This window comes from Castor canadensis, chromosome 2 (assembly GCF_047511655.1).
Source record: "Castor canadensis chromosome 2, mCasCan1.hap1v2, whole genome shotgun sequence".
Taxonomy (NCBI): Eukaryota; Metazoa; Chordata; class Mammalia; order Rodentia; family Castoridae; genus Castor; species Castor canadensis.
The window spans coordinates 107,170,209-107,187,687 of NC_133387.1; the positions used below are offsets into that span (position 1 = coordinate 107,170,209).

At 43.3% G+C, this 17,479-nt stretch overlaps 2 long non-coding RNA genes across 4 annotated transcripts in view; one reads left to right on the top strand and one right to left on the bottom strand.

Annotated features, from left to right (window-relative positions):
- Positions 1-11,967, top strand: part of LOC141420750 (uncharacterized) — a 124,104-nt gene extending 112,137 nt beyond the window's left edge. The window contains exons 4-5 of the long non-coding RNA XR_012445317.1: positions 8,509-8,575; positions 10,835-11,967. This is a non-coding gene — a long non-coding RNA (uncharacterized lncRNA). The remainder of the gene's footprint in view (positions 1-8,508; positions 8,576-10,834) is intronic.
- Positions 11,968-12,141: 174 nt separating this feature from the next.
- On the bottom strand, positions 12,142-15,059 carry LOC141420749 (uncharacterized). Of its 3 annotated transcripts, none has more exons than XR_012445316.1 (4): positions 14,368-15,059; positions 14,139-14,183; positions 13,146-13,390; positions 12,142-12,704 (listed from the first exon to the last, which is right to left on the bottom strand). It is a non-coding gene; the product is annotated as an uncharacterized lncRNA (long non-coding RNA). The 3 variants fall into 3 exon arrangements; XR_012445314.1 differs by having other exon boundaries at positions 14,392-14,716; XR_012445315.1 differs by having other exon boundaries at positions 13,208-13,390; positions 14,392-14,705.
- Between the last annotated feature and the right edge of the window lie 2,420 nt (positions 15,060-17,479).

Consider the following 17,479-nt stretch of genomic DNA (forward strand, 5'->3'; position numbering starts at 1 on the left):
CTGTTCTTCCTCACTCTGGGCTTGCAATCCTTCTTCTCTCTGTTTCCTTTCCTCTGGCTATGATCTCCTCAATATCCTTTTCACTTTCCTAGTGGCTTTTAGCTCCTCTTTCCTGTCCTCTGTGCAGGTTCTTCCTCATTTTTGACACTCTCTTCCCTGGCCAATTTCTCACTGGTGAGGTCTTGAATTCTTTTCTCTCACTGCTCTCTTCTTTGTATACTGAGCACACAATCAATGCTGGGGTTGTCACACTACCTGACTTCAAACTATTCTACAAAGCCATAGCAATAAAAACAGCATGGTAGTGGTACAAAAACCAGGAAGACCAGTGGAATAGAATACAAGACGCAGATATGAATCCACACAACTATGACCACCTGATTTTTCACATAGCGCCAAAAATCTATGATGGAGAAAAGACAGCATTTTCAACATGGAAAAGTGGATATCACATGCAGAAAACTGAAAGTAGATCCATGTCTTTCACTGCGTACAAGTATGAACTCAAAGTGGATTAAGAACATTAATAGAAGAACTGAAACTTGGAAGCTAGTACAGGTAAGAGTAGAGAATGCACTGGAACTTATAAGCAAGGCAATAAGTTTCTAAATAGAGCTCTAGTGGCTTAGCACCTAGGAGAAATGATTGACAAATGGTACTACATAAAAATTAAAAGCTTCTGTACATCAAAATATATGGCACTAAATTGGAGAGGCTGACAACAGAATGGGAGAAGCAATTAATAATGAAATATAGCACATCTGTTTCAGAACAAAATACAACAAAACACACTAAAAACTGTTAAACAAAGCAGGATGGGGGAAAGAGGTGAAGAAGTGCAGTGCAGGGGGTCACACTGACTAAAGACAATGCATGCACAGGTATAATAACAAGTAACAATTTCACTGAACAACAAAGAGACTTAAATAAGGAAGGCCAAGAGTGAAAAACAGGTCACACTGAGGGGAGGGTGCTAACCAAGAGGGAGTGTAAGAGAAGGAAGTTAAGAAGGTGAGTATGGTTGATGTACTTTGTATACAAGAATTACTTTTGTGTATATATTCATTTTATTCTTTTTTTTTATGGTCTGGGGGTTGAACTCAGGGCCTCCTGCTTGCTAGGCAGGCATCTTTTTTGCTGGAGCCTCTCCTTCAGCCCAAATTAGAATATTTAAACCTGTTGAAATCCTCACTCAAAGAGGACTAAGGTAGAAAGGAGAGAAATAGAGGGGATGAACAAATTCCAGCTGTAATACATATGAACAGAGAACTGTCACAAGGAAACTACTCTGTAGCTATCTTCTACAAACAAAAACATCTTTTTACAAAAATGAGGGCAGGAAAGCAAAAACAGTCCATTTGAGGCTGACACCAGTAGGAGAGTGGAGGATAAGGAAAGGATGGAGGAGAGTGAATATGGTGGGAATATTATGTGCTCATGTATGTAATAGGAAAAATGAGACCTGTTGAAACTCTTCCAGGAATGGGGTAGGGGGATAATGGAGAATGATGGAGGGGTAAATCCAACTGTGATATAGTGTAAACACTTTAGTAAATGTCACAATGTATCCCCAGCACAACAGTAATGTGTTTATAAATAGAAGTTTAACTTCAAAAGAAACAATTCTAACTGAGACCATAGCTGAGCCACAAGGGAGCTCGCATGGTCTTCGTGTCTTTTTTTTTTTTTTCTTTTATTATTCATATGTGCATACAAGGCTTGGTTCATTTCTCCCCCCTGCCCCCACCCCCTCCCTTACCACCCACTCCACCCCCTCCCGCTCCCCCCACTCAATACCCAGCAGAAACTATTTTCCCCTTATCTCTAATTTTGTTGTAGAGACAGTATAAGCATTAATAGGAAGGAACAAGAGGTTTTGCTGGTTGAGATAAGGATAGCTATACAGGGCATTGACTCACATTGATTTCCTGTGCGTGGGTGTTACCTTCTAGGTTAATTCTTTTTGATCTAACCTTTTCTCTAGTACCTGTTCCCCTTTTCCTATTGGCCTCAGTTGCTTTTAAGGTATCTGCTTTAGTTTCTCTGCATTAAGGGCAACAAATGCTAGCTAGTTTTTTAGGTGTCTTACCTATCCTCACCCCTCCCTTGTGTGCTCTTGCGTTTATCATGTGCTCATAGTCCAATCCCCTTGTTGTGTTTGCCCTTGATCTAATGTCCACATATGAGGGAGAACATACGATTTTTGGTCTTTTGGGCCAGTGTCTTGTTTCTGTGTCTGCTGACAGTCTTCAGAAGGAAGTCACAGTCCGAGTGATTGCAAATCTTGTGCTCTGTGCTCCTTGGCCTCTCAGGTTGTCCTTGCAGATTGATCACATGTTCAGTGCTATATTGAGATTCAGTTAATTTTCCAATGATTGAATAGACACCTGGTTATTTTTTACATATATTTGAACTCTTTCTCTAGCTTGTTCTCTTTTTTTTGGTGGCCTAATTTTCATTCATATGTAAGTTGTTTTTCTTATCAGGTCATTTTTTATTATCTATGAAATATGTCACATATTTCAATACTGTTCACATCAGTTTGATCAATGTGTGGTGCTCTTCTGTATTTTTGTAGTTAAATTTAGTCTGTTTTTGATGTTCATTTACTTGCTGTTTCCTTTTGAATACTGTGTAAGCTTTTATTTCATATATATGTAAATATAAATTCTATATGCACATATACATCTGTACATACATGTACATGTGTGTGTGTGCACTGCAGTTCTAGGGTTTTGGACTTAGGACTCTGCACTCGACAGGCAAGTGCTCTACCACTTAGGCCATGGCCCCAGCCCTTGGTACTTTACTTACTTTTCACATAGGGTTTCGTGCTTTTGCCTTGGACTGGCGTGGGACCATCATCTTCCTACTTTTGCTTCCTTAGTAGCTGGGATACAGACAAATGCCACCACACTCCTGGCTAATTTACTTTTTAAAAAAGAATCCAAATCCAGGTGGCTAACACCATGTTGAATCACACTTTCTGCACTCTTACTGAAAAGGTTGTCCTGTCTTGTATTTTGCAGCATGGGGTGGTATTATCTGATTGCAGTTTCATTTGCAGTTTCCTGATCGTGGATAATATTGAACATTTTTTCATGTAGTTACTGGTCAGCTTGAGATTTTTTTTGGTATGTAAATGTCTGTTCATCTCTCAATAATTTTCTACTTTGATTTTATTGAATTCTAGAATTTTTAAAATATTCTAGGTACAAGCCTTTTATCAGCATGTCTTATAATTATTTCTTCCAGGTTTTGACTTATCTTCTAAGGGCAGAGTCTTTTCATGTTAATAAAATATAATATATCATTTTTACAGTTTCGATTTTGATTTATCTAATAAAATATTTGCATAATGGAAAATCATTAAGAATATTGCCTTACAGAGTAGTACAAATTGTATGGTGCATACATTGTTACAAAGTATTTGATAAAAATAGGTTTGCAAAGTACTTAATATTAAGTAAACTTTCAGCATTTGAGCATGATTTCCTACTTTATTGAAAATCAGTAATTTTCCTGATTAGAAATAATTCCTACTGATTGAGATTAGATGGAAAGAGCTGTCCAGTGCTGATTTCCCAGGTCATGAGAGTATTTTTTTACTAGTAAAACGAGTTTTCTGTACATGACATTATTATAAAGTTACAGAAAATGTAGAAATTGTGTCACTTGCTAGTTGGGATTGGAGTCTGCGCTTCCCCGACGCTGGGTTAGTCTGTGGATCTTCTGGGTTGGAATGACTGGAGGCTCAGCCACAACATGGATTCCCTGCAGCTTCTGGTCCCACAGAATGGGAGGCGGTGGGATGAGGCCCCTGAGGATTCCTACCTGACCTGTCCTCCCTCTGACCTCTCTGCAAGAGTACATTTCCAGGAACCCAAATTTGAAAGGAGAACGAAAATCCTTTTAGAAGCATATGCTTCTGTTTACTCACCTATTCCCCTAAAATTGGAATTTATATATTGCTCCTAGTGTTTTTCTCTTCTCACCTTTCCTCCAATGGACATAAATTTTAAAACATCTAATATCTACTATCTTTCAGTAGTAATACTGCTCAATGCTAAAATACAATTGGGGCAATGCATGGAAGAAAATATTTCTTACAACAGTAATAAAACTTATTATATTTAAAACACAAACCATGCACATAAATGAAGAAGAGAGTAAATATCTTAATAGAAAAACAGAAAGCTCCAGAGTGATGGCGCACGCCTGTAAACTCAGCATTTGGGAGGCTGAGGCAGGAGGATTCAAGTTTGAGGCCAGTTGGGCTACATAGTGAGACTCTGTAAAAAGAGGGAAGGACATTGTGGGGAAGAGAGAGAGAGAGAGAATGAGAGAGTGAGAAAAAGAAAAAGAGTAAAAGAGGGAGAGTGTCAGAGAAGGTGAAAGAGAGAAAGAGATTTAAAAAAAGTGAGAAAAACAGAAGGAAAGAGAAGGAGAGAGAATCAGTGGGAGAGACAGAAGGAGAAGAAAGAAAAGAAAAAGGAAAAACATATATAGACAACGGAGCCCTGCCCTTCTGAAGCCTCCATTCTCCTAAAATAGCTCCCCGGCCTCTCTCCCTGGAGTCCGGCAGGCAGTGCAAACTGGAATCTGGATTTCCATCCTGCCTGAGCAGCGCCATCCTCCTGCTCCTACAGCACATGGACGTCCTGCCCGAATCCCTGTTGTAAGTCCCCATTGTGAGGAGGTGTGGTGAGGCACACAGCCATGCAACTACCATCTGGGCAGTGTTGACAGTCGCCAGGAACTGACCGGCACCGCCTTGCACACGGCACGATGGGTAATATGTGCTCATGAAAAAATTCAATGGCTGATAAACACGTAGAAGTTTACGCTTTACTGATAATGACAGCCAGGGAACAATGTTCTGATTTTTAATTTGCAATTTTAAGTCATCATTTCCGTTTTTGGTGAAGGTCAAGGTTCTCCATGGTGGGTGGTGGAAATGCAAATTGGGGCAAGTTTAGTGGAAGACTGTTTCTTAGAAGGACGAAGACTCTTAAAAACCCTGCAGAAAGTTTTTCTTGCAAGAGTTCCGCTGGCGGTGTTTATTCTATTTATTTGAAATTGTCTACATTCAAACTACAACTGTCCCCAAGAACGTCAACAGCCTGCCTGGCCTTTTTAGTAGAGATGCAGGCTCTGGCTGAGGACTTCATGAAACGAGGGAGCAGGCAAGGTAAGGAAATCCCTCCTAGTTGGGACGCTGCCTTACTGAGCACAGCTTAGGGGAGCTCCTGGAGGCCATGAAAGCCCAGCGTCATTTCAAATTTTGGAGCCTTGGGCCCTCTGCTGTCCCTGTGGTCTCAGGAGAGCTGCGCCCTCTGCTGGATGAATGTGGCCCTGCGGCCAGTGGGCAGAGGAGAGTCTGGCTGCCTCCCATCCCAGCCTAGACTCCATGACTACTGTCTCTCCACCTCCCTCATCTTCCCTTTTCACGTCTCTTTCTAGTTTTCAGATCTGTCCAACCTGCTCCAGACAAACACACGCTTCAATTCCTTTCCTCTTTCTTTGCATGAGGCTTGCATTGTTTCATGTGACTAAAACTTGCTTATTTATTTAGTAATTTATTTATCATTCTCTTTTTTGTTGTTGTTGATTTAAGACAGGACCTATATGTAGCCCAGGGTGGCCTCAAGTTACAATCCTTCTGCCTCAGCCTCTCCAATGCTGGATTCTCAGGCATGAGCCACCTTGTTTGGCTTTTTACTAACACTTTAATTCTGGTCTTGCATGATTAGTTTGCTTAGATTTTAAGTGTTTTGGATTATTGGGGTAGATTATTTTCTCAACAAAGGTATTTTCTGTGTGTTGTGAAAAGTACTTACATCATAAGAGCTTAGACTCTGATTGACAGATCTATGGTAGAGACAGTTAGAAGGGATAGAGATCTTTGACAGTTCAGCTCACAAATGAAGTCCGCAGGTCAGAGCGGCAGCCAGGTGTCTGTGTTCACGTTCCCTTCTGCCTACTGCAAGCTTTGTTGAACAGGGGCCACAGGCATCGTGTCTCTCCTTCTACGTCCATGGCTTTGCTATAAAATATAGGATATTCAGTTAACAAAAAATTCACACAACCCATTAAAAACATACCTATATATCTGTCTCCATCTCTCTCTCCCTCTCTATGTACATATATATGTGTGTGTGTGTTCCAAACACCATTTTCTGTGTGAAATTGAAATTTAAATGCATGCCCTTTGTTTACATTTAATAAATCTGGAAATCTTAGATGCTAAACTCAAATTTTAACTTTTATATATATTTATCTTTGTCTTTGAGGAGTATATTACAGTACATAGCATGAAAAGTTTGGAGAAACTGAAGATGAGCACCTTAGAAGAGGCAGCACTGTGATTTCTAGGAGAGAAATGATCGCTATGGTCAAGGTGGGGTAGGAGGACAAGCTGAGACCTCCCTGAAGGCTGATGGACTCAAAATGTAGGAACAAAAGACAGAGTGGCTTCAAACTCAAATGATGGAGTTCTTCTGTCAGCCTGAGCATGGGCTTGGTGGTGCACACCTGTAATCCCAGCACTTGGAGGCTGAGCAGGAGGATCATGCATTCAAGGCCAGCCTAGGAATATAGTGAGACCCTATCTTAAGAAAAGCAACAATGTCCTCCAGATGAGGTTTCCCATGTCACTGAAGGAAGAATTGATGGTGGGTTTTTGGGGGTAGTGTGGTTTGAACTCTGGAGCTTATGCCTGGCAAGCCCTAGCCACGCCTCCTTTTTTTTGTTGCTTTAGTTATTTTTCACTTGCAGACTTGCATTTTTGCCTTGGTTGGGGCTTGTTTGACTGCAATCCTCCTATTCCAATTCAAGTGTCTGGATTACGGGTTGGCCCACCACATGCTGCTGTGAGTTAAGTTTTTAAAGATGACGTCTCCACCTTATTTTCAACTTGCTGTCACTTGAGCGATTTTCCATGGTCCATGTAATTGAAAAGAATCAGAAACCATCATAGTTTCACCTTTTTCTTCCTCCTCACCTTTTCCTTCCTTTGTTCTTCTTTATTTCCTCTTCACTCTCACTTTCCTGTTCTGAACATTCACAATGCTTGGAGGAATTATGAACAGATAAAATGATACAGTACTTTTAGCAAAATTATTGAAACTTTAATGACAGTAAATTTTCTTGCAGGAACGTGATTTGGAAGTCAGCAGTGATGGTTTAGTTCTGGTTTATTCTTTTGTGGGTTTCTTCCTCATTTGGTCTTGGCCTCTTCATGCTTCATTTCCCTAGAAAACTTTATTCACTCAGCGCACACTTTTGTGCGGATGGCTGAGCTGATCTCTTCAATCTGCTTTATTGTAGGTTCTTCTTATGGTTCCAGTTTTTGACAGTATGTACTTCTGGCTTTGGCGGTACTGGGATTTGAACTCAGTTTTTACCCTTGCTGGGCAGGCACTCTGCAGCTTGAGGCAGCCTGACAGTAAGTCTCTGAGTAGAAGTTTGAAACTGGCTCTCCAGAGAGCTATCGTTAAGTTTACAACACTTTTTAAAAATTTTGTTTATACTTTCAACCACTTCTTTCTAATGATTTAAATTTTAGTAACAATTAAGCAGGAGATGGGTTTGACAGAGCCATGTTCACTGTAGACATTGAGGACAAGATGAGGTTTTTCCTTCAAATAAAGCTCAGGAGGACTGAGGATGTAGCTCAGTTTACAGCGCTGGCCCTGCAGGCAGGCCCTGGGCTAAACCAGCAGCACAAAAAACAAATAAGCAACCAAAAAAATGCAGAACAGAAACAAGGCCTGCAGCCTTCTCCTGATTGTCCCTGTGCAAGTGTGGCGCTCAGGGTGTTCCCGCCCCCGTCTCTCCTGAGTTCTTCTTTCCTGAACGGTTAGGTGGGAGGTGAGGACCTGGCAGGGGCAGGGTCCTCAGGGATTCATTTCTTTATTAGCTTCACTCACCTCCATTTGCTTTGCCAAGCTGCCCTTGTCCACACACAGAGGTCTCTGGAGAGTCTGTTCTGGGTCCCAACAAAAAGCCACTATTATGTGTAATAAGCTGTGTTGGCTTTGCAGGGTAGGCAGAACAGCAGGCTGACCCAGAGCAGCTGCAGGTCCTCTTCTTCTTGTGGCATCCTGCAAGCTGGTGCCTTTGATCCACCTTTGACCGGGCCACCAATTCATCTCTCGCTGTCCTTGAAACCTGCAAGTGGCCAGCTGAGACTCTAGGAGGGCCAGGGTGAGATGTGTGAAGTATAGGGACTGTGATCTCCTGAACGTTGCTGGGCTGGCACCCAGGGAAAGGGGACATGTTTTCCACAGAAGTTTGAACTACACCCTGTGGGTTTGGGGATATCTTTGTCACCTTCAATCCTAAATACATATCCATACTTTATACTTTGCATTATCTCTGTGAGGTAAGTGTGTGAGGAATCCCATTTTGTGCACCCTACACTGACTTCCCACATTAAGGGGCCACACATGACCATGCTCCCTCTTGTGTCAAGTCACTCTATTCTGTGTGATGTTTTTCCCTCAGAATCCTGCTACTTCAAGAACATAACAAGTGCTGAAGCCAGAGGAAAGGAACTTGAAAAGCATCACAAGTAAGACTGGGCTTAAAGCATGGGTTGGTGTGCATTGGGTTGGGTTGGATTGAGTTGGGTTGGGTTGGTGTGCATAGGATTGGATTGGAGTGGGTTGGGTCGGGTCGTGTTGGGTTGGATTGAGTTGGGTTGGACTGGGTTAATTGGTTGATGTTGCATTCTTTGAGCCATTCATTTTTCTGAGAACTTTCCATGAGCTAACACATGTGATTCTCATGCCAGAGGCTGAGGGATTAAGGACTTGGAGTTCTCATGGTTCTGATGGTCAAAGACCTTCAGCTTTGGTGCTGGGGCCTTTGCCCTTAAACTTCAGGACAAGTGATCTCAGAAGACAGGGCAATGTGTGGCCACTGCTCTTAAACAAAATCCCCTGCTCATCTAACTCTGACTTGTTTCTCAGTCTTAAATGGTTGTCTTCTCTCTTGGAAGATTTTCATAAATCTAGTAAGAACTTCTTGTGACCTGACTTTTAATCTAGAGATTGCTAGAAAAGCAAAAAGCGGTTGTCTTCACCAATTTCCTACATGCTCCTTTCTTATCTTTTCTTTCCTCTCCTCTCTCCCCTTTCTTTCTTTCTCTCTCCCATTCTCTCTTGTTCTTCATTTCACTCACTGTTAACTCTCTTTTCTTTTTTCTCTCCACCCTTTCCCTCCCATCTCCTCTTAGTCTCTCTTTTTCTTCCTTTCTTTCCTTCTCTCATTCTCTCTCTCACTCTTTCCCTCTCTCTTTCTTTCTCTGTTTCTTTCTTTCTTCCTCTCTCTCTTTCCTTCTGCATGCTACTGTGCCTCAAACCCAGACCCCTACATAGACATCAAGTCCACTGATTTCCTTTTCCTCTCCCCTCCCCCCAGATGTCTATTACTGGGGTACTTGGGTACATTTGTACCTGTGGAGAGGATGTTTCCAGCTTCAGTCACCAGAATGAGGACAACAGGAATGGGAATCCATGTAGTTCCCTCCGTTGTGAGACTGGCTGCAGGACTTGTCCTAAGCCCAGGATGGTTCATTGTTGGAGCATCAATGGCTCCTGCAAGCCCCAGGTTCCCAGTGACTTCTCAACTCTTCCACATCAACTCAGCCACTTTCAGGATGAAATTCTGTTTCCAGAGTTTGGATGGATTTGTATCTTGTGTGTGCTGTGGCATGTGCCTGTGCTCAGAAGCTTTGCAGTGCAGTTTTCATGTGATTTGGAGCTGTATAGTTTGGTGGGTGGGAAGCTGCGTGTTGTTGTGTGTGTGGTTTGTGCACTCTACCTAAAGCTTCTTCTCTATAGTCCTTAAATGCAACCCAAATTGAAGTTCATTCAATGTGTTGTGAGCACACAAGACTTTCTAGATGCTGTGATCAAGAGTCCTGTCCCTGATGAAATTAAAAAAAAAAACATCTGATAAGGAAATTCTTTTGTATTCCTGATTCATGGGACATTTTCACCCTGCTTGGAATTTTGGAATTTGCATAGAGTTAAACTTAGTTCTTCATCTCTTGTGACTTCCTAAGTCTCTCTCTCCTTTTTTTTTTTTTGTGTGTGCACTGGTGTTTGAACTCAGGGCTTCATGCTTACTAGGCAGGCATTCTATTACTTGAGCCACTTTGCCAGCCCCTTCTAATGTCTTTTGATATGGAAATACATACACACTAGTGTCCTTTTCAATGTTGAAGCAGTGTTGAATTCCCAGATTAACCCTCTTTATATCTAATTATTTGATTGATATATTTCTGGGATCAGTTTCTAATATTATTTTGTGCACCCCTTCATGTGTGCTGTGAACCATGTTTATCTCTTCCTTGTCCTGTAATTCTATGTCTGTTTGGAGCATCTGTTAATTTTGTCCCAATGAATTCTGATAATCCTGAGTAAAAGGGTTGAAAAATGCTCTTGTCATTTCTATGTTCTGGAATATTTTATGCACAACTGGTATTTCTTCATTAGGTGATTGTATAATTTGCCAATAAATGTATGTGTGCCTTACATTTTCTTTGGAAAAAATCCTTGACTATAAGTTTATTTAACAGATAGAGGTTGTTCATACAATCCAGTTGTTCTCCAGTGGGCTTTAGTAGGTTGTGTGTTTGAAGAAATGCTCATTTTATCTGTTGTTGAATTTATGGATGAAAATGATGTGCAACCCCTTATGATCTTTTTAACAGCTATTTCTTCTGCAGTGATGTTCTTTCAGTGATATCTGATGTTGATAATTTGCATATCTTCCTTGGTGAGTCTAGAGATTTATGAGTTCACTTTGTTTTCGTTTTTGGCAGTACTGGGTTTGACCTCAGGTCCTCACACTTGCTGACAAAGTGCTCTACCACTTGACCCACTCCACCAGCCCTGTTTGGTGCTGCATAGTTTACATGCGTCTCATCACTCTTCAAATTGCTAATTGTGATCTCCACTCACTGAAGCTCCACACTACCCACCTCCAACTTAATAATTATTTTCGTGTAGAGTAAATTTGCAGCTTCCTACCTCCATTGCTGTCTTCTATAGGAAGGACTTCACATCCCAGCAGGGTTTCTGGACCCCAGAGTACCTCACTTGAATGCTGCCCTACTAAGGTCGAGGACACGAAGTATGGAAAAGGACAAGCGTTGCCCTGGGCCTGCTGAGTTGGCTGGGGTGAAGACACCCAGCAAGTCTTCCAAGGGCTCTTATTTCCTGTCATGTACTTGGCCTAGAGTCTTCCCTCAACACTTTGCTGGACTCATGCTTTTGTGGACATTGTCACCTGTAATTCCCACCCTGTCTCCAGGCCTCAGTGTTCCTCTTCTGCAAGATTGCAATGTCTCCTATCCTGTCCTCATACCAGAATGGTTTAAGAAGCTGCACGAGGGTTTATAATATAACTTCCAGGGATGGTGGGTATCACTGATGATTGCCTGGTCTAGTGACTGGACAGGGGAGCTCAGCTCCTTGGAAAGAAAGCAGAGCGCAGACAACAGGTATAGTATAGTTGATCTTGGGGCCTCAACATCCAGTGCAGTTCAGTGTTTGATGAGATTACGCAGTGCCATGCAAGCCCTGGACCACACCATGCCAACCAAGGAGCAATGACATGGGGTGGAGGAGGATTAAAGAAAACAAGGGACTTTCATTTTCCTCATGTATTTTTGTATTGCTTGCATTTGGTACAGTGAATATGTTGCCTTTACAATGAAAAACAGTGCTTTAAGTTAAAAAGTTTATATTCTTGAATACTAGAGAAAAATATGAGACAACAAAGAATTTTTAGTATGTCAATAAAGAGTGAAAAGTACATAAGAGTATTTTAGAAGAAATAAGAAAAATACAATAAAGTAGCATTGCAATACATGTTTTGACAAATAATTTCCTGTCAACAGTAAAATGTACAGACATTAATATTGCCTACAAAAATAAAGTAAAATTAATATAAAATTCCTTACTCTAATGTTAATAAAATTAAGTGAAAAAAAACAAGGGTATGTTGATTTTGTGAGAAATGAACTAAACAAGAGGGTTGGAAAGATTCAAAAGGTGAGTATTTAACAGGTAAACACTAACAGTAGTAGAAATATTTCTATAAAAAGTAACACTCCACACAAATTCATAAAATTAACAAATTTATTTGGAATATAGAATAGTCATAACAAATCATGAAATGGAGACACACAGAGAAACAGTGAGGGAAAGAGGGGGGACTGAGTCTGCATAAATGGAGAACAAAGAGGAAAAAATAAGGAAAATTTGACAGCAACCAGGTGGTTGGCAGATTGAAACTAACTTAAGCATATCTTTGAAAATTAACATTGGCATGAAACATGAGGAGGTAAACTAAATAAACAATATTATGAATAAATTTGGACACATACATTCCAGGGACAAAGCTTTGAACTTTTCAGTGAACTTCGAAGGTCCCAGGAAATAAATTGAAGGACTACCTGCAGGCCAGGGTTAATCTATGATAGAAGGACCTGGCTTCCAGCCTACAAGATCCTGGTGAAACCTCCAAAGGCACAAGTGACTCCTTTCTTCTTCCTCCAAGTGAGGTTTGAGCTGGCACTGTTCTTGATAATTGTTTGCTTTTTGAATATCTGCTCCTTCAGCAGGAACTGATAGGTGGACTTCATGCTAATGGTACAGAATATTTTGGAAGTATAAAGAGCTTCAGTTCTGGTGTGAGAAAGGAAAAGGAGTGGTCAGGGTCACCCACATGGACTGTAACACCCCTACCTCTTGCAGCCATGTCTATGACAGGTCCATGCCATAGTTCTGAGATCCCTCTAATCCAGCAATGGAACTACTGAGAACTCACCCCTGTGCCTAAGGCTGGGGAAAGCCAGTGCTGAGGCCCTGATCACACCTAAGGACTATTGCTCAGAGAAGTGCTTGGATTACTGCATGTCCCAGCTCAGCTGTAGCTAGAAAAGGGTCTTCCCAGGCTCCCACTCTGCTTTCGTTGCTGGGGGGGAGCACCAAAACCAACAAAACCATGCTTGTCTGTGAAGGCCATTCCTGACCCCATGACATCATGCCTTCCCAGATGGTGCTCCAACTGCTATATATCATAGCTCCTCATTGCTCCTGAATCAGTGACAGGCTTGAGATACTCACATGTTGACACCAGGACCCTAACACTGCTCATGTACTCTATGTTTCTGCCTCAAGCTTCTCACCCTCAGCTTCTGCCTTATTGGTCTACAGGACCCAGGAGAAACTGGACACGGCACTTTCTGTCCACGTGAGTCACGGTTGGCTGAAGGAACACTATAAGCAGCCTTAGGCAGGCAATGTCAAGGGGCTGGCGGAAGTCCTCTAGGTACACGTCGAGCCAGGTCATAAGGATCGAGTAGACAGCCCTGGAGGCAGATGGATGAGAAGCAGAATCAGAAGCCTGGGTGCTAGGTTCTGTCCTTTCCCCTGTCAACCCAGAGATCATCACAGGCCAGAAAAAGCCCGTTGTCTGTCCAGGCAGTGGAGGACAATGTAAACATGGAGGAGCTGCAGGGAACTTCCATGAGCGGAAGCCCAAGCTAAATGGTTGGAGTATGAGTTGATTATTTAGAGACTCTCCATGCTGTCCTGTGTGTCTCTGGGAACATCTTTCCTCCAGCATTTAAATTCACTTGGGTACATCCTCATTCCTGGGAGTCACAGGGTGTGGTGGCCCTCACATATTGGTTCCTACTGCCTCATCTCCATGAGCAGCTTGTGGGGTGTCACCCATGACCATATTTACCTCATAGGCATAGCAGGCCTTCTGAGAAGTCACTGGGACTCTGGGGACCAGGTATTTCTGTGAGAAACAATTCCCTCACCCCTTCTCTGTTGGATTGAGGAGCAACGGGGAGTAGGCTCTGTGTTGGGGATGATGACTTCTCATAGGGGCCTGCAGCCCTAGCAGCCCCTGTCATCTTTCAGTCCCCATGATGCTCCTGGTAGTTATCTAGACTTCCTTCTCATTCAGGGAAAGCCCTAGACCTCAGCCCTCTAATTGAAATCAAAAGAGTTTTGGGACCTACAGAGTGCCCAGTCCTACCCAAAACCTCCATGAACGTCCTCTCTCTTCAGACTGGTGCCCACCCAGTTTAAGTAACATCTGCTTACCTTTTGAGTTGCTCCTGAGTTGTGTGGTTTCTGTTGGAGTCATACCTGGAAAAACCCAAGAATGTGTTCTAACCTGCTAGACCACACCATGTTACCTACGGCTGTGACAAGGGAATGATACCCAGGACATCAGGGATTTCCTGCTCTTTAATGCAATTATGCAAAGTGCCAGGAATCCTGCTACCACACTGTAGGAGACTGCAATATTTGTTTAAAGAAAGAAACCCACCCAGAGCCTTCCCTGAACTCTCACTGTGTTTGGGGTCCTCAGTAACCGCAGGACTTCCTGGTCTGCTACAGCCATATCAGGGAGGAACCCATGGAGCAGTGAAGCTTATTTGCAAATTGCCACAAGTCTTTGCCCAGGTCAAGGAAAGTGGGTAACAAGGCAGAGTTCTTTTCCAAGTTCCAGTATGGACATGCAGATGAGGCAGAGCATGGTGCTGCCTATTCCCTGGGCTCAGGCAGGGACAAGCACCTCTCTGGCTCACCCACACTCCATCTGCAACACCTCATAAGGGAGTTCCCATGAGCACCCCAGTCTGCAGTTTTAAACTTAGAGCAGGGAAGGGCACTGCCAAATCCAGCCAGGAGGTAGGGATCATTACAAGTACTGAGGTGGTGCTCACCATGAAAACAAGATCTGCAGTGCCTGCTGAATCATATGTACTCTTCCTTGGGTGCCTTGCAATCCAGTGGGCATGAAGAGCAAGTCTCCAAATGGCAGGGAAGACAACTGTTGCTCCCCCAACATCTCCTGTGTGGCTGCCTCCGGGATGTCCTCAGTGCAGTTCTCATCCAGGGTGGATCCTGACTCATTTTCACTCTGCATGGGGGTCAAGGAGGAACAGATCCAAATGGAAACACTAGTAAACTGGAAGAAGTCTTTGCCAGAAAATGAAGTGAGGTTCCTTCTGTTGGAGATCAGGTTGCTGCACGTAGTGTCCTCACATGATCTAAGCTCTCTAAGTCAACTTTGGTGACCTCTGGGAAATCCAGAGTCTCCTGAAGCTAGGACAGACCCATTCTTTCCACATGTGGAATTGGGCTCCATTGTGGGCTAGCCTGTGGCATGCTTGTATACAGACTACAAAACAACAAGAGAGCATGCTTGTCTCTATAGGGTTTCCAGAGAAAGGAGCTGACTGTTGTTGCAGGGGACTATGGGTACATGAAAACCTTGTCCTACAATTTCTGTGGTCCTTAATGCAGGAAGTGAAAGCATCCTTTTCAGTTTCCTCATGTGAGCCTCTTCCTCAGACACAACCTCCCTCCTTGAGATTCACTGCAATGGTATCCCCACTACTTTCCAAGTCCATGTGGAAAAGTAGATCCAGACACAGCCACACCCTTCATCCCACTGTCCCTAGGCCATGCTGGCTCTGACAGTGCCACAACTTTGATGAGATAGAGCGGGCTTCATACCTGACCAAACCTTCCTATCAGGTGTGTGACAATGACCAGGTCATTGTGCCTCTCCTATCTTCCCACTCTCCCCATTTGCACACTGGGTATCATTGCAGGATCAGAACCCTAGGAAGAGCTTACTTCTGCACCTACACACCTATAATTCCTGGAATGTAAACTCTTTGTTGTACTCTTTTAAGGGAGTAAATTCAGCCATCTCAGGCCTCACCCAAAGCCCTGAGTTTCTGGCTCAAGAGAAATATGACTTCCTGGCTACTGCAATCTAACCTGTGCTTGAAGTGATATAGTGACTAGAGGTGCCCACGTCTCCTGTAAAGAGCATTGAGCTTTCTAGTTATGAAATTTCTCATGGTTGTTTGTGCCTAGGATTTCAATCTCAAGAATGACTCTGGGTTGAGGAATCACTGGTTTGGGAAAAAAGGTTGAGGGGATTCCTGGCATCACACTGCCCTGCACAGCAACTCACCACATCTGTTGGTGTGACTTGCTTGGGCACCAAATCTTGAAGGACATCCAAGAGTGGATTCTTCTCAATTTGCCCATTGTCTGTGTCCACAGGTGAAGGCTCTGTGGGCTCCTGTGATTGGCCAGGCACCATTTCATGCTCCAGTTCTGGAGGCTCATTGAGAGTTGCTTCGACCTCCACAGGTTCTGAGTGAGCTGATTCGAATTCTGGACATGATGAAGTAACTGGCTCAGCTTCTGTAGTTGGATCTAGAGGAACACATTTATCTGTGGATACATCTACAGGATGAGACAAGAACCTCTATTTCTTCTTTGCCCTTGATCTTTCCAAAGAAGAAGTTACAACGGCCTTCCTGAGAAGACTGGTGTAGCCAAGTCCATGTTATTAGGTCTTGGCCTAGTTCTTGCAGGAATCCTCCTACTAGAATTACTAACCTATGATGGTAAACTCTACCACTCTGAATTCAAGCTAACTGGGCCCTGAAAGCATGGCACTTTCCTAAGGCACAGCTAGGCGGTGACATGTCCTCTGGGCTTTGGAGGTGGTGCTTACCATTTGAGCCATCTGTAGTGCTCATGTTAAGTTGTCCTGGATCATCAGTTGTAACATAGGAAGGTGGGGATGAAGAGGTGGTCTCAGACCAGCATGGGAGGCAGCAGGTCATCAGCCATTTTCTCCAGAATGATGGAGTTGAGGATGTCCTCCCTGATGTGCTCACCTGGGACGTGGGCTGATTTATTTCTACCCTGGTTTTTGGCCAAGGTAGGTTAGTTAGAACATGGAAACAGGAGCACACTAGAAAAAGACTTTGCCTTACAGTAAGTCAAGACAGCGGCATTGAATTTTCCTATAAACTCTCATACAAAAAGGAACCCATGTGTGTGTATACACCCCCCCCAACCCGGCACACACACACAGACCCCTGAGGTTGAGGTCTGTGGCAGCCAAAAGAGATTGGATGGGTCCCTTCATCTACCATTCACCTTTGTTGTCCTCTGGGAACATGTCCACTGGGGGTGTCGTTGAGTCCTGAAGCAATTTCTCCAGAACTGTGCTGTTCTCCTCTATGAGGTCTCCTGGGGCCTGAGCCCCAACACCATTGGAGACAGCAAGAGAACATCTTTCTCTCTACAGAGTTAGTAGAGATATGAGTTGATAGTGGTTGCTCACTAAGTAGTTGCCTGGCCACCAGGGTTCTAAATTCTTTTTTGTCCTTATCCAGGAAGTGAGGTCATCTCTGAAGGTCTCAACTGACACTCTGCCTCAGACAAAAGCCTTCCCTATAGCTACCATCAGGCTGATGGCTTCCTGGCCCAAACCGTGTTGACAACTAGATGCAGTCACACCTATACCCTCCACACTACTCTCTCTGGCTGGGATGAAACACGGCCTTTCCTTTGAGGAGCCTGACATGGGCTCACTCCTTGCTCCTTTTTCCAATGAGGCA